The sequence below is a fragment of the Choristoneura fumiferana genome, chromosome 2 (genome assembly GCF_025370935.1).
Source record: "Choristoneura fumiferana chromosome 2, NRCan_CFum_1, whole genome shotgun sequence".
Classification (NCBI taxonomy): Eukaryota; Metazoa; Arthropoda; class Insecta; order Lepidoptera; family Tortricidae; genus Choristoneura; species Choristoneura fumiferana.
In genome coordinates, this window is record NC_133473.1 from 4,213,526 (window position 1) to 4,227,452 (window position 13,927).

Here is a 13,927-nt window from a genome sequence, read left to right on the forward strand (position 1 = left end):
ATGGCGTCCACGGACCGGGAGACGAGCTGTCGGTAGGATCGCGGTGGATGCGGAAAGCACAAGACCGGCCTGAGTGGAGAGCCTTGGGGGAGGGAGGCCTATGTCCAGCAGTGGACGTCTTTCGGCTGAAATATCATGATGATGCTGATATTTCAGAGATAAAGGTTTTTTTTACTCGACTGGATGGCAAACGAGCAAGTGGGTCTCGTGATGGTAAGAGATCTACACCGCCCATAGACACCTGCAACACCTGGAGGATTGCAGATGCGTTGCCAACCTAGAGGCCTAAGATGGGATACCTCAAGTGCCAGTAATTTCACCGGCTGTCTTACTCTCCACGCCGAAACGCAACAGTGCAAACACTGCTGCTTCACGGCAGGATTAGCGAGCAAGATGGTGGTAGCAATCCGGGCGGACCTTGCACAAGGTCCTACCACCTGCACTACAAGGTATCTGCATAGTAAATTTCATCCAATTCCATCCAGCCATTTTACCGTGAAAGAGTAACAAACACACACATACACACATTCGCAAATTTTAATTTCAGTACGAGTAGTATTTAAGTGGGAAAATAGCAATATCAATTCTGGAAAGGAATGCAAGGTAACATTTATATTTCTCATCTCTATTTATTACTTCTATGATTAAAACTGTCGATAAATTTTCTGTTAATACAACAGAAATGCATTAAAAGCTAGTAACATGAACAATATTTAAATACAAAACGCAATCGTAAAATTAAGTGAAACGAGTTCACATTCTTCACGTCTTTAGTTAGACAGCAATAAAGACGAATCAAACTAAATGATGAAAATCGAGAAAAACGTCCACCTGCATTGTGTGTCCCTTTCATTCCTTGGACAGATATACGAGACAGTATACAAATCGAGCTAGCGGACAATGCGACTGGAGCTGTGAAAGAATTTACTGCCGACGCAATTTCGCTCGATTACACGGATCGACATTTGTCGACGGCACTAGAATCGACGCCTGAGCTTTAAGACTTGTGCTTTTACAATTATGGCGGCTGGCTAGATAAGAATAAGATAAGAATGGTTTATTAGCTGATAAAATACACAACACAGATGAAATATACACATGCATAGATTAAAAAATTATCATTTAGGTAAGTAGTAAAAATATGAATTACCATTTTGCATTTTTATATCTTCCGGAAGATGGTTATAAATGACAATACGCTGCTTGTGAGCACTATTACCGTACATAATCTTGTGGCATCAAAGTATGTACGTACAGTCAACGAAAAATACATCGATACGTTCAAAGTTACAATAGTAGATTGTACAACGAGAGCATAAAACTAGCCATTTTACTCGAGGCGTTCATATAGCCATCCAAGCCGGTACGGCAAGGGTGGATAGACACGTCAAGGGGAAAATGGGTTTAATGCTCGATTTTTACACTGCTTTTTACTTACATTGCGAGGAACCTAAATCGCAACAGTGGAAACAATTGTTTACTTTCTATGTACTTACCTTTTATTTTTCATAAATGTATGGGTCTCATATTCTTTTTAATTTTTTTGATTTATTTTGATTGGTTTGGTTCATTATAAGTTTTATATAAATTAAAAATTGTTAAAAAAAAACTTATTTGTTTGTGGCTGTTGACGACTGATTATATGTCTTAGACGAAGATTTTACTTTATGCACTAGAGCATAAAAAGTAATTTTATGTCGCCTAGATCCAGCATAAACACTAACTTTTACGAGCATGAGAAGTGAAAAAATATGTATTAGTACACGACCTTAATGTTAAGTAAGTCAATTCTGTACCTTGTCTCTTTCAGTCGGTACACAATTTCGTATGGCTTTTCAAACATGACGTTTAAATGGCAAGGTACAAAAGTTATTACTTATTTACGACGTTGACTATACATATTTCTGTAACTTTGGCCGTGTCGATCTCTTTGATGTTGACTGTTTCAGGTTTATAATGTTCCCGCTTTTGTCCTTCGAACACTTCACCATGCTTTCCGAAGTACAACTGTAAAACACTGGAAAGTAAAATAGTCCACCATTCTCCGACTAGGATAGTAACAGCCGTCAGCCGCTAATGCTGCAATCCATCTAGTCTAGATGACATAATGCCGGCGGCACCAGAGCTTAGCCTATACTACGAAGTGCAAAATTAGAAGTTCTATCTTGCCGTCCCGCTGACGCTTATATTATTTAATACGAGAGTGAGAGGGACAGTACGACACGAACTTTGATTTTCGAATCTCGTAGTAGGCTTAGGAACAAAACAGTCGCTGGTTCCCTTCTGTTTACTTACGCCCGTAATTGTGTTTTGGACAACTTCACGTCAGTTTGCGACGCGATTCTCTTTTGACTAACGACTGCACTCAGGAACGGTATTTAATATTTAATAGTAGGTATATTTAGTGACGAATTTTGATCAGGGTCAGGATAAATTGCAGTTTCATATCATCATAGATTTACGAAGTGTTAAAATTAATCCAGTATATTTCAACAATCTCTTGGGTTCGTTCGATTGTACACCCCAAATTTTGACAATTTCCCCTCCTAATATTGAAAATCTATCCACCATAAATGTCAAATTGAATACTTCATTTGTAAAAGTAAAGCGCAATCCAACTGAGCGTCTATTTAGCAAGTTAAAAAACTTAAATAGTCCATAAACAGAATTTAAGATACAAAGAAAATAGCTTTATTGTACCCTGAGTCAAGTCTGTCAGTAAAAGTTGGCTCCCTGCATTTTTCTTTTGTATTTAATCAAAATGCTACGAAGACAAAGTAACGATAATGTGCGTGTGAAATAAAAACAGTAGCGTTATATAAATATTAGAACGGTGACCAAACATACCTAATTTGAATAAGTTATCTTTTGTTAATTTATTGATAAAATTCGCGGTCTTATCTACGAGGAAATACGTAGTTGACATTGTTTTATTGGTCATAAACAGGGAAACATATAAAATTTATAACTGCTATCATATTTACTAGTAAAGAAACCATTTTTAAAACAAGCAAATGGGTCCCCTAAACACCAAAATGGGATAGCAGATAAACCACCACGCCGGAATACAATATTGTGAGATGGTGGTAACCACCCGAAAGAACCTTTCACAAGCCTTGTACGAGGTTCGTCCTGACATTGTATCCACAAAGTCCTTATACTCGTACCCGTAAAATTGATCCAAGCCTAGCTAGGATTTCCAATTCTGTTTTAATAAAAAAAAATTGCAGGCAAAACCAGACAAATCCAATGCCAGGTACCTAACTAGCTAGACATTACGATAGTATACCAGATAAAATACCTTTCGGCTTAAATGGCTTAAGTTTGAACGTTTATCAAGTAGCTTTACTAGTAGTTTAATTTGTCTATGAGTTATCAGCGTACAATTTAGATAGCAATTTGAAGGTGAATAGTTTAGGTGGTGACAGTATTGAATTAATACCTAATGCGTGTAGGTATTGTTGTGAAAATGAAAGCCGTTGACATTAAATATATTGCATTTACTAGTCCATTATGTTTTGCTTTTCATCTATTAAAATACATAACGGAATTTCACATTATTATTAAAGATTATTGACATAATTACTATATTGCTATTAATAATTTGACAAAACTGATTAGGTTCACGATGTGAACAATTCATCATCATCTCAGCCTGTATGAGTCCCACAGTTGGGCACAAGTCATGCATCAAAATAAGAGGGCTTGAGCCGTAGTTCCTAGTTGCCCTGTTTGAGTTGGGCTAAACGATTCACACGTTGCTTATGGTGAGAATTTGTCCTTGTTCCTCGTAGATAACCAAGTTTGATAACTGTACCTTTAGTGTAAGTTTTCGGTTACAAAATACGTCTCGATCGCGTTCGCGTTAAAATCTCAATTTGTATGCAAACAAGAACAGCGCCTCGCGTATTTTGTAACCGAAAACTTACACTAAGGGTACTGGTATTCTACTAGGAAAAGTAATTCCTTCTAGCTAACTCGGTTATCAAACGGGATTATTTTTTTCCTCGTAGAAAGTTTGGTTTTTGTACGACGAAGACAATTTTCTTCCTAGCTAACTCGGTTATCAAACGGGATATTTGTTTTCCTCGTAGAAAACCGTTATTTTATTTGGTTTTAGTAAGCATTGATACTTCTTACGGCAGAACTCACTTCGTAGGAAGGAATACATTTTATTTTCAGATAAAGCCTAACACCAAATTACCACCCACAACACAATATAGTGGAAAGCATCAACACACCCATTAAGAATCCTTAAGCCCCTTAGATTCTCCGATGTCCGAAGTTTTAAACTCTAATATTTTCACTCCGTTTACTTCGCCAGTCTCATTTCCCTTGCAAGCTGCGTTAGTTTAACGAATAGCCGGTCTAGATTTATTTACAGTCTGCATTTACTACCCTATAGCTGCTACCTGTCAACTTTTAAAGTCAATTTGCCACACGCCACTCGCCCTTATTGGCTCGCCATGACGCTTTCGAACAGAGTACAGATTGCTAACAGTAAATGTTATTTCTAATGGATGACATAAAATGCAAAATTTAATATTAATTTTAAACGAAAACTATACTTTAAAGTAAAAGTAGTTGTTTAATAAATCGCCACACAAGATGAATTACATAAGAGTGTACCCGTAATTTTGTTTTTATGTCTCTATAAGTGATCTCGCCGAACCAGAAGTGTCGCTTGAAACTTTAAGGTCACTCTAATATTTCTTTCGTAAAATTCAAAATCAGATCTAATATTGATAAAAAAGCAGCGCGGGGCAGTTTCTATTTTATCATTTTCGGGATGAAAAACGAAAAACTGTATACTGTGGCTAGGGCGACGCTAATTCGTCGCGCGAGGGCGACGAGAAATTGTCGTCAAATTGTAGTTTCCTGCGCACTGATTGGTCCCCTCCCGTGTTTGCTCACTGCTTATTGCCTAAAGGGTTTGCTTGGCACACACGGCACGAGCTCCGTTGCAACTTGATTGAACGGTGCGGCTACCCGAATGCGCTTAAAGCTAGCAAAGGAGCTGGCTGCGGGTAATTATTTTGTTACGTCAGTGTTTAAACAGGGCGTGGACTGTAAAAGAGAAACTATTATTTTCGAGCTGGCTCGTCAGCTGATTGCAAACAATTCAAACTGAAGATTATTAACAGAGGGGTCATTGACTTTGTACTTTGATACTAGCATCTATGTTGTTGGTGCCGTTATCATTTTCTAATCTGACATCAAAGTACCGGTTGGTTCATCTGAAAAACAAAATGAATTTCATATTATGAGTATAAGCAAGCGGTAAAGTATAAAGTAAACTAAACATAATTATGTAGTTTACGACCCAGCTCATGAAAACAAGCAACTTCAGACGTTTAATTGAGTCGAAATCCGATGTTGCGTAGTTTCGAAACCTAATACGCTAAAGAAACCAATTATTTTAATAATTTAATCTTCATCTAGTTTCGTGTAGTACCCTTGTTAATTGTAATTAAGTAACAACATGTTTAGGCTTCAATTTAAATACCACGTAAATACGTAAGTGGTTAGCGCTGTTTTGGCTTTAGCGAGCGAGCAAGCGAGCAAGCGAGCAAGCGAGCAAGAAAGAAAGAAAGAAAGAAAGAATTGAAGAATGAGGGTGGTGAAAGAGACAGATAACAACATCATACATACAGCTCTAAGGAATCTCTTTCAGACGCAATAATTGCGTTTACGTTATTATTGACAATAAAAAATCCTAAACCAATTGTGGCGAAACGTAACATACATTCTTAAAAACTTCGCTGCACATATATTTAATAAATAGTAAGACCTTAATAATTCAATCGCGTGTCCATTGAACTTCCGCGAGTAAAAGTTGATAAGTAGGTGCTTAACTTATATGTGATTGCGTGGTAAAGAGTTAGACAGTCAACCTTTAACGATTGAGCGTAACCACGCATAACGAAACGCAAGTTCCGTAAGTTCCTTACTTGACCGAAATTTATCTTTAGAGAAAATAGTCAATATTTATTAAATTACTAGCTTTTCCCGGGGCTACGCCCGCTCGGAATTCGGTATCGCGCGCTGTTCCCTCAGGAACTGTGCATTTTTTCGGGATAAAAAGTAGCATATGTCACTCTCTGGCCAAAAATCAAAGACGGACAAACATACAAACACACACACACACACACTTTCGCATTTATAATACGCGTATTTTGTAAGTATGTTTGTTACACCTTCACGCTAAAACGGATGAAATTTGGTGTATAGATAGATAGATGCCTCAACAATATTATTTTCAAAATAAGCAGGAACATTTTCTAGTTAATGAGTAGATCGGTCCAACGTAGGTATTTGGCCAACATTTGACCAAACCAGCAAAGCAGCAAGGCTGAAACTCAACATTATAAGTGCCCACTTATTAAGGAAGTCCGTCGTCAACTTTTAGGACTTCAGGAGTCGGAGCCCCTACCCGAATAATCAGATAATTTTGTTAGATAAACGGGTTCTCCGGGTACGTTACTGAGCTTGCGGAATGTAAGGGACTTTACCAATTATGGTAAAAGGAGAGCGTTTATGCTATGACGTAAATTTAAGACAGGGTTATTATTAAAATATATTAATTAGAAACTATACATAATTACCTAAATTTGGCAGTAACTGTACTGGACTGTAGTCAAGAAAACTAAATTAAGTACGCCAAACAAAGTTAGAGCCTTTTCACAAGTTTCACAACTAATTTAACGACTATTTATTGGGAGATAGAAGTTTCATATTAATGGATATGAAAATCATTTATATACAACTAATTGTAAGATACTTTGAATGCCGTCGTATTCAAGATGCGACTTTTCCCGATGGAATATCTATGCGCTACATTATATCTGTTCCATTTCTGTGGTAATTGTGAACATTGCGTGACCTTGCACAAGTATTCGATAATCTAGCAATCGACTTGCGGCGCGGTGATCAAATGTAACGGGACCGGACACAGAATGGGGACGCAGATGTCATAGTGAATTTGGTGGGTGCTGTTTTGAGCATAGCAGTAGCGAACCTCTCAGAGAATTCAAATGAATTAGTAGATTCACTTTGACATCTGGATAACCCAGTGGTTAGAAAACCTGACGAAGGTTGAGTTCCCGGGTTGGATCCTCTCGGTCGGATATCTTTATGAAAAATACGAATAATTATTCTCGAGTCGAATGTTTACTATGAATGTAGGTATCTATTTATTTAAGTATGTCTTTCCGTTGTCTAGTACCTACCCGTAACCCATAATACAAGCTTTGCTTACTTTATAACAACTAACTAGGTCAATTGGTGTTAAGTGTCCCGTGACATTTATTTATTTATTAACTGATTAATAACGCAATGAAAACTATGTATTTCCTTTCCTTTAGTTTAGAACCCATAGCTAATAATTATAATTATTTTTTTCTAAATTCCGTGCTCTAACGTTTCCAGCATGTTTACAAGTCGTGATGTAGATATAGAATGAAATAACAATAACTAAATAAAAATGAACTAGAGAGCAGACGTCGCAGGCGTAACCAGCTTAACTTAAATAAGCCGTGCTTCAAGTCCATTAACTTGACCATGGAAATACCAGAACTAAAATCTCATTGAGTAAAATAGCAATTTTACTCAACAGTTATAAACCCTTTTAAATACTTCAAACAAAATGCAATACTTTTACTACATACCGAACAAAAAAGCATTCAATGGAGTTACTACCCAGAGATAGTCAACAACAATAGGCTTAGTTGGTCCTGACGCCTCAAAATCACTTCTTTCATACAATAACAATGAAAAAAAAATACAGTAAAATATTAAGTACCTTCTTGAAATAGATCTGTCTGTCTCATTATTACCGATTGACAAGTTTTTTTGTTCAAATTGTGAAATAATCAAGAAACGAATTTGTTATAAACAAGTACTCTCGGAATCTTTGACAAATATGATTGGTATAAGCACAGAATAACTAATAGTACTACCGTAATAAGTTGCGAGATCAAAAAGTTAGTAGGTACTTGGGTGATCGAATAAAAAAATCTTAGTGTTATTTGTCAAAAGATAACGTTACACATTCAAATTAAAATATAGACATAAATTGAGATAAACCCAGTCAGGTTTCATTACCCTAAACCTTTTTTTTGTATTCAATAATGTAGGTATCAATGGCGAATCCTAAAACATATTTAATTTACTGAAGGTTAACTAGAACCCAAAGGCTCTTGTTATTCGTAAATTTTGGGTGTGTTTATGTTTAACGTGTTAGTAAAGAATTATACAATACCATACAATCTTTTTCTTCTAAGTCGCTTACACTCTGTCAGTGTGATTGTGAATCATGATCGTCGGTTGAGGAGCAAAAGTGAACCTTTACGACTACTCTCTTGGAGAAATACACAGTGGTTTCCCCTTGGCTCCTGCACCGCAGTACGTCGTCAAAACAAAGTCAAAAAAAGGCAAAAACTTTAAACTAATTAATTGTAGACATCCCGTTTTGATAGGTGCAAATTAACAACGCTTTGGCGCCTCTGATAACAACGAACTCTTTGTCATACCACCAGGCTAACTGTAACAGACACAATGTCATGTCCAGGTCCATGATAAGCCCTCGATTAATGCAGCCGTGATAACTCTTGTCTTGTCCAGGGAACAACGGCGTGATAGGAACTAAGAAACTAGTTCTGAAGGCTCGTAAGGCCCAATGTTTTGTTGTGACCTGGAAAGGCGATGAGGTATAAGTAAACGTCCGTTGGCTGTGTTCACCGTCAAGTTAAATGTCATCTGCGTTTCAGATTGTACTGTACCTACAACGCAGGAATAATGCAGGGTAGATTAATTAAATAGGTTTATCTGTAGGTGATTACTTTAACGCGAGATGTTTTAAATTAATCTAGAGAATATAATTTCAGTAGGTAGATGATTACGTTATTTTTGACTAAAGACCTCTGTAACGATTTTTCACCTGAGTTTTTTTTTTCAAACAAGAAGTAATGCGTGCCTTTAAAGGGGTCCCCTACGTAAATGACCACGCAAGTTGCGACCCCTCGATCCTCCTTCGGCCGCATGTAGACGTCCGTTGTTTTCACCGGACAACGGACCGTTTTTTTGCCGGACTTGCGGTGCTGTTTGGCTTAGTCGCCGGACAAGTGTCCGGTGCATGTACACGCGTTCATTGTAAGCCATACAACACCGCAAGGCCGCTTGAAGACGTTCACCGGACAACGGACCGTTTTTTTACCGGATTTGCGGTGTTGTATGTACTTGTCTGGTGACATAATTGTCCGGTGCATGTACACACATAATACATAGATCAAGATTGAAATAGGTATAGAATGAAACCTATAAATGCATACTAGGTATATGCAGAGGCAAGATGCATTGAACCCTACTGAAAATAATCCGGCTGGCGCCCATGAACACCCCTCTTTTTGCGTTGAGGGTTAGGATAGGAACTTGTAGATAAGTTGGGAAAGAAGTCATTTAGAAACTGTTGTCATACTGGCGGCTGTGGTCCGACAATTTAAGTTCCATTTGCCGTTACCTTGCGTTGCCGGGATTTGCAATTTTAAAGGTTTGGAACGTTCACTTCTAATTTCTATCGCTTTTCAGGGGTGCACGTTTTCAATTATGCCACACTTCATTCATTTTTACGACGTCCATTGTTATCGATTCCATTCATATTCTGTAACAATAGAACTTGTAAAGTTCTACCTGGATTGTTTGCCCGGCTTCTTTGTGTTAGTTGTTCTTTAAAATTTAGTTATTGTCTTCAAATTAAGCACTTCAGATTATGCAAAATCTAAGTTTAGATTTTTTTATAAAATTTACTAATTGATTCAATTAACTCACTCGCGTCATCGCGTGATCGCTGCAGCGCTGGTTTTCAGTGTGACCCTTTTTCTTACAACCTATGTAGGTACATACTTAAAACTAACGCATTGCAATAAATGCCACCAAACATGCATTAATGCATTGCATTGGTGCATTGATTTATACAGGGTATGTAATGATCAAACAGCACCCATCTATTTCTAGTCTAAATGTCTTTGGGTGCAAAAAGACAAGCTGGCAGACGCGCCAGAATATCCAAAGTATTCATCTAGGAATGTCTGTTAAAAACGTAATGTGAACCATTTTTTCTAAATTTTTCAGTTCTAAATTAAATCAAACCCGTCAATTTATTACATTACAACTACAATTAAATAATATAATATAAAAGTTCGTCGCGAAATTTATTCATTTAGATGTATTTAGATACACCTCGCGACAAGGTTTTATATCATATAAGATATGCGTCTTTATATACCATAGTATACAATACAAATAATAAGTTAAATCCGTGTTGCCGTCTCTATATTAAACTTTGTCCAAATAAGTACAAAGAGACATCACAGATAAAAGTGTCACATATAGATAAACTTACATATAATGTGAATGGTGAAAATGTTCTTTTAAAGGGACAAAATGCACAAATTCGGATTTTTACATTAATTTCTTACAAAATCCTAAATATCCCAAGTAGCAGAAGCTTGTAAAAGAGTTTAAGGTCTTAAATTAGGTTTTAAAGTTTTTTTTTTTTTTCAAATACTGAGCCATTATTTCCATTATCCGCCGAAACAATACGATACTATCACAGTGCGAATATAGTCAATCGCCCGCTACCCGACTTCATTATCAACTCGACCATTCTGCGGTTTGTTTTTACCAATTGCACCACAAGATATTACTGTCCCGCCGTTTTGTTTATGACGTGGCCCAAATTGAGACCATTGTGCTTCACGGTAAGTAATACAAACTTGTCCTTTTTATGACTAAACAACCAAATTAGGACATAGCGCGAGCAATTTAAGGTAATCGTAATGATCTCAGTTTAATAGCTGCTTATTCCTCCATTCCTACTATCTCTGGTAAAATAGCAGTTATTCCGAATCGTCAACGTTGGAAAAGAGTTATGTAGATTTCTACTGTGAAGACTATTTCAAGTTAATGTGATTGCGATACCAAGAAAGTGGGCAATGTTTTAAAATGCCAAATCATCATCTTATCCGGGAAACATCCACTGCTGGAATGGCCTTTCCTCGACAGTTCCATTGATTTCCACAAGGATCGATGTTGCTTTTGCTGTTGTCTTACCATTAATAGTATTACCTATGACTCTTTTGTATTTACATGGACCAATACTTGTTTAACTTTATGCAATAAATATACGTATATATTTCTTTTTTTCAGTATTGTTGAAGATTTCATCTATCTGTCCATTTAGCCTGTATTAAATGTATTGTGTTGTAAATGTATTGTTAACATTGCTCCCAAAATATTGTAGTCTATTACAGTAATCTATCGTAGCTTTCCGGTAGGTATGCTACTTAACGATTTGGAAGGTTATCGTTAGATTTATTTCACTAGATGTAATCTGAGATGAATATTGGTTTCCAAACGCAACCAGTAAGAGTTTCTTCCTTAGCACCTACTATAAGTACGTACTCAATCTTATTAGCGATTCAGTACGATTCATCTATTTCTGAACGATTATTAATACACGTCCTATATGCATCACCAAGTACCTATCGAAGGCATTATGATAAAACATTCACTCACTGCCACGTTCAGTCTATCGCCACTTTCCATTGTTTTTTTGCAAACGTAGCGTGACACCTTGTTAGCAAATAGTACATTGTTTACTCGAAGACATGAGTGAACTAAGGAAGTAGAATTGACCAGTCGCGAGAAAGCTATTATTATTTACTCGGAACTTATTGGAGGAATTTGAACTCTCAGCTCGTGTTGATTTCGGCTAATTTCTTTCTCGAGGTGTCAATCATTTCTATAAACAAGTGCGCGAAAGTAGGTGACTTGCTTAAAACAAAGGTGTATCTAGATTTCAAATACGCGTATTACTTTAGGTTAATGTTTCATCAAGACATAGATTTTATATTTTTTATGCTGCAAGTTTGAGCTAAAGCAGCAATGCCAGGTAAAAAACTTGTGCTTTTTACTGTCCTGAACCAAAAAATCTCATAGCGATTACACATAGGTATCTTCCCTTTTCCTAGTTTTTTCTACTTTTAATAGGACATAATAAGTTGAGCTGGTTTAACGGGCCTACATACTCGACCGTAATGTTGCTGGGTTCCATTCGGTCAGCGCGGCATTCCGTTCATTCGTTCCGTTTCATTCGTTCGCCAGTACTGGCTGATAAGCGTTTGTAGTCGGACGTCACGCCACTCCGTTTAAAAAAATCCCGCGTAAATACAGTATCGGTCGATATATGTGTATTGAATAAACCATAGGATTTTGTGTTGTGTTCTGTGATTTTATTGTGACAACTGAATGGTATTGTTTGTGAGCAACGTTACTTTTTATGCGCAAAGCTTGGATTTTTCTCCTGTCGAGGTTTTTGTGGTAAGTCGAGATCAGAGATCAACCCGCTGGGAGGTGACGAAATGTTATTCTTAAGCTAAATAATCGATTATCAATTTATCACCTTAAATAAATACCGGTAACAGACATGGAGTTTAACGACATCTGTAGGTACTGTATAAGTATAACTAACTACCCTACATTTCTGTCATATTTAATTCAGGGAATTTGTAGAAATAACAGAGCATGCCACTTCATATTATTATAGGTAAGTAAGTACATAATTTCAGAAGCAATTTCCTATTTTCATTTGCTTCCGAAGTCGTGCATTATTGAGCAGGTTGGTTCATATCGAGTTAAACTACAGTTTTAAATGTCTCTGCCATAAATTGTGGTTTATTTCAGGATTGATAAAATAAATGAAATAGTTGTATAGTTACGCTACGTTATCGTTTTGTCGCACGCACCTGAGTTATCGATATTATTATCTAAACATTCTGCAGTTGACAGAAAAAAACATGCCGCTTTCTTGGCAGGTTAGGTATACGAAGTTGACGGTTAAGTAGGTAGTTAGGTAAGTAGGTAGAGCTTGTCTATTTTAAAATGACGCGTCTCACTTAACTAAATCAGTTCATTATGACTAGTTAGACAGAAAATGTTACAATAAACCGCCGGAGTCCAACGGGGAGCTATGTTTAGTGGCATAAAGGTGTAGGGAAACAATAATGTACAACTCGTAATGTACGCGCAATAATGTAAGTACGAATGTCGCGCATTATCAGGGCGTACAAAATATTGCGCGAGCTGTAATGTACGTACCTAGGTACGTAAAATGTACGACGTGATAATCTGAATCCAATCGATTCGAATGACCATAGATTTTGTGACCACAATGCGCGAGCCGAGCGAGCGTAGCGAGCGTACCGCGGCTTCGGCCGGCGAAGCGCCAGGATTAAATTAAGTTATTTTCTACTAAATTTATTAATATTACACGAAACGAATGTAACACAGAAAAAGTACACGAAAAAAATGGTCGATATTTTCCTAAAAATAGGTCGAGCAATGTTATAAGTACGGATTATCAGGCCGTGCATTATTTAAGCGTGCATTAAAAAGTCGTATATTAACTACACTAGTGCTAATTCGGTACGGGGTGATAATGCACGGCATGATAATCCGTGAACATAAGCACGGATTATCAGGCCGTGCATTATGTGAGCGTGCATTAACAAGTCGTACATTAACTACACCCAAGGAGTATAGATATTTTTGACGTTTTGGTAACGTGTAGGTATATATATATATTTATGCCCTTGACCGTTCATAGGTGCATACATACACTCGAAAAACAGAACCCTCATTTGGTCAAAAGTGGTCAAAAAACTAATCACGTGTTGAAAAGCATGTTGAGTTTTTTGTATTAATTACCTAATTGACAACACGCATTGAGATAATGTATGATTAAAATTATCACTAAAATATCTCTAATTAAATTACTTTCTTGGACTAAGTCTTAGTTTCGCGTTTGCGTAATATTTGATTTGTATTGCGCGGTCAGACCGCACCGAACCTTCGGTGCGCGGGTCTGACC

General features: G+C 37.0%; 1 protein-coding gene across 8 annotated transcripts in view; it reads left to right on the top strand.

Annotated features, from left to right (window-relative positions):
• Positions 1-13,927, top strand: part of Prosap (SH3 and multiple ankyrin repeat domains prosap) — a 309,844-nt gene that overhangs the window by 153,644 nt on the left and 142,273 nt on the right. For 7 of the 8 annotated variants that reach the window (XM_074111542.1, XM_074111546.1, XM_074111548.1 and 4 more), the window contains exon 1: positions 12,167-12,378. The exons of the other annotated variant lie outside the window; for it this stretch is intronic. The gene's annotated coding sequence lies outside the window, so the exon portion shown is untranslated. Of the gene's footprint in view, positions 1-12,166; positions 12,379-13,927 lie in introns of those variants that run through there. 8 annotated transcript variants of the gene reach the window in all.